Raw genomic sequence first — 3,828 nt, 5'->3', positions numbered from 1 at the left:
CACAGCATAATGCCAGGAAAAAAGGTGTAGTTATAACAAGTCGCTTTCGCGTGTGAAAGCTATAGAAAATGACCCCCTTAGTCACATATCTATTTATTTATTTAATTTAGAATTTTAGAATCCCCACTATCTACAATTCTAGGCGGATAACAATTTTAAATATCCACTTACATAAACAAAAAATAAAACATAACATATACATAAACGTAAAATTGAAAACAGACATCAAACAGACCGCTTACAGATTTAAACACACATCAGTGAAATTATATAAATTCACTGAATACCTGCTCAAACAGGTATTTTTTTAAGTAGCTTATGAATAGTACAGCATGTGAGCTGTCATAGGTGAGCTCTCTTTGAAGCTTTCAATGATCTCACTGTGTCTAATAAGTTTAAAACTGACTTGGTACTTCTGCATCTTCAGTGGATGAACAATAAATATATAGCGACCCACTTCTCCAATATTAACACCTTTAAGTCCAAACAGATTTCCATATCAAGGAACATAGCAATGTGGCCTGCCTTCTTGATTAGCATGGTCCCCAGATGTGAGAGTCTTCTTACACCACTAACATGAATAATGCCAATTCCTCCCTAAAGACATCACCTTCTCGGCAAAGAAGACAGCTTGTCCACAGCCACGGCAAACCGAGGTTTCCCAGCAAGGGTTTTCATGTATTGTGATGTGATGTTTTCTGTGCCAACTTCCCAATCATATGATCTCGTTTTGAAACTGATGGGACAAAGTCAACAGAATTTGTTGGCGATGAGATCAGTGGTTTTGTGGGATCCAATGTTTACCCCTCTTGGTCCAAAGAGAGTGGCATTACATGGTTTGTGGCAATAGGGCTTTCCATCATGCTCTGCATGGCTACCTGCTGACAGTCTTGTTACATTTCTGGCAAAAGTGGTGCCAGTTCTTGCCAAGTGAGCTCACTTTCTCAGTGAAATAGACAGGCCCCTGACAGTGGGGATAGGAGGTGCTCATGGAGGGGAGACGGTAATTGATGACCATACCTAGGTACAAGAAGGAGCCTGGACTGCAGGAGAGTACAAAGACAGCGCTGCACCACCTGAACACCGAACCAAAGCCCGTCCGTCACGCATATACACAAGAAAATATTTTTGGAATAAGTATTATTACACCTGCTTCATTTGAGTACTAATATAGCTTAGAATTTATTTCTTGATATAGCACAAAGTGATGCAAATCATCGCTGAACCGACGATTTCAATGTGTTATCAACTATGACGCCTAGATCTCTTTCTTGGGTGGTAGCACCTAATATGGAACCTAACATTGTGTAACTATAGCATCAGTTATTTTTCCCTATATGCATCACCTTGCACTTATCCACATTAAATTTCATCTGCCATTTGGATGCCCAATCTTCCAGTCTCACAAGGTCTTCCTGCAATTTATCACAATCTACTTGTGATTTAACTACTCTGAACAATTTTGTATCATATGCAAATTTGATTACCTCACTCGTCATATTTCTTTCCAGATCATTTATAAATATATTGAAAAGTAAGGGTCCCAATACAGATCCCTGAGGCACTCCACTGCCCACTCCCTTCCACTGAGAAAATTGTCCATTTAATCCTACTCTCTGTTTCCTGTCTTTTAACCAGTTTGTAATCCACGAAAGGACATCGCCACCTATCCCATGACTTTTTACTTTTCCTAGAAGTCTCTCATGAGGAACTTTGTCAAACGCCTTCTGAAAATCCAAGTACACTACATCTACCGGTTCACCTTTATCCACAATGTTTATTAATGCCTTCAAAATGTACCAGCTCTTGGCATAGGGTGGGTCTCTGCCTGCTCCCAGGGCCCTCTTAACCCTTCTAGGACCTGAGTTTTTATACTCTGGTGAAGGGCTCCTCCCCTCACTGTTATGTTTGTGGACCCTTGGGCTGGTTAGAACAGAAGACGAAGTGTTGTAGAAGTCTACTTTAGTTGTCCCAACCAGGAGGCGGTTCGGAGGTTCGAAGCAGGCAGAGACCCAGGACTTATGGTGGAGCCCTATGCGACCAAGGACTCGGTACCCAGTGGGCGGACGGACAAAGAGGGAGCTTGAAGACTGAAAAATCTTCACCCTGGAAACCAGCGCTCTCCCGGGAGAAGCCCTTAAGAGCCTGGTCGCTGGGACTTAGGAGATTCACCCTGGAAGCCGAAGTCCCCCCAGGAGGAGCCCGTAGGGACCCGGCCGTTGGGACTTAGGCGACTCCTGAAGGAGAGGGTGGTCCGGATGCAGGCGCCTCCTGCAGGTCGTGGTTCCGGACGGCTGGCGCCTCCAGCAAGTCGTAGGTAATCCCGAAGTCGGTCCCGGAGTCGAAGTCCAAGGGTGGTCCGCAGCCAGTCCAGGGGTCGGTATCCAGAAAGCTTCACAGCCGGTCCACGGGTCAAAGCCAGAACACGATCCAGAGCCAGTCCAAGGGGTCCGAGCCAGAAGAATCAACAGCAAGGGGAGCAGGCAGAAGCAGGACGAAGATAATCAGGAACGCAGCAACCACAGGCAACACCCAGGAACCTATTGCAAGGTATTGGAGGATCCTAGAAGCAGGACTCATATACCTGCAGGCGTCTGACGTCATCCCCAGCTGTCCTGCTGATTTTCCCGCGCTGGCCCCTCCCCGCGCGCTCCTCCCCGCGCGCACATGTCAGGGGGCGGGGCCAGCCGTGCCGAGTCATCGACGTCTCTCCCGAGGAGGGAGAGACGTGCTGGAGGGCCTGCAGGCCCGAGGAAGCTCTGAAACGGCCCGGACCGCCCCCGAGATAGGTGGAGGGACCGGGGCACGGCCCGGGACCGCAACACTCATCCAGGATTCCTTGTAGGTCTGGAGCTTAAGGAGTACTGATGAACAGCTGTGCTCAGTCCCTTAAGTAGTCTGAGAGAGCTTTCTATAAACTCCCTCACAGACAAGAAAAATGAAAAAAAGGAATGGATTAGTTCCCTTATGAAAAGGGTTAAACAGGTTAGGGCTCTTCGGCTTGGAGAAGCGATGACTGAGAGGGATGCCATAGAAGTTGATAAAATCATAAATAGGAGGGTGGAACAGTTAAATATGGAACTGTTACTTACTCTTTCACATAGTACAAGGACTAGGGGACACTCCATGAGGGTAGCAGATGTAAAATACATTGTAGATAGTGTTTATTTTTTACTTAGCGCATAATTAAGCTATGAAATTTGTTGCCAGAGGATGTGGTCAAGGCATGCAGCATAGCTAAGTTTATTAGCCAGATAGACTTGAGGAAAGCCATCACTTATCTCTGGGCATGGGCAACAAGAAATTCATCTGCTCCTTGGGAGATGCCATGTATTCCCTAGAGATCCAGATTGGTCATTGAAAACAGGACACTGGGCTTGCTGGATTCTTGGTCTGAGCCAGCATGGCTCCTCTTATGTTCTTTTTTTTCTTATGAGTTTTTCTCAATTTATTCTAGTCTTTATGGGCTGAAATTTCAGGGCCCTTTACAAGCATAAAACATAGATTTTTATGCCTGCAAATGGCTGTTATAAATTGCCTGGGATTCAATGTGTGTAAAAGAAAGTGTATAACCCAATTTTGTGCATATTTTTACATGCACTGTGGAGAAGCATTCTGGGGGCAAAGTTGTTAAGGGATTGGGACTTATGCACAATGAGATCGATAGTGCCACTTAACCAGATAAATTAAGACTTACCCAGTTAAGTGGCAGCATCTGTGTATCCAGTCATGTTCAGTGGCTGCTATTTATCTATCTAAATAGCTATCCAGCTAGGTGGTGGGTGGGATGGGGGCAAATTTGGGAGAAGCTACTTATCTAGCTAACTT

At 45.5% G+C, this 3,828-nt stretch overlaps 1 pseudogene; it reads right to left on the bottom strand.

The window, feature by feature from the left end:
• Window positions 1–316: 316 nt before the first annotated feature.
• Window positions 317–991, bottom strand: LOC115096156 (annotated as a pseudogene).
• Window positions 992–3,828: the final 2,837 nt, after the last annotated feature.

This window comes from Rhinatrema bivittatum, chromosome 7 (genome assembly GCF_901001135.1).
Source record: "Rhinatrema bivittatum chromosome 7, aRhiBiv1.1, whole genome shotgun sequence".
In the NCBI taxonomy this organism is placed as follows: Eukaryota; Metazoa; Chordata; class Amphibia; order Gymnophiona; family Rhinatrematidae; genus Rhinatrema; species Rhinatrema bivittatum.
This window is presented reverse-complemented; position numbering and strand designations above follow the sequence as displayed.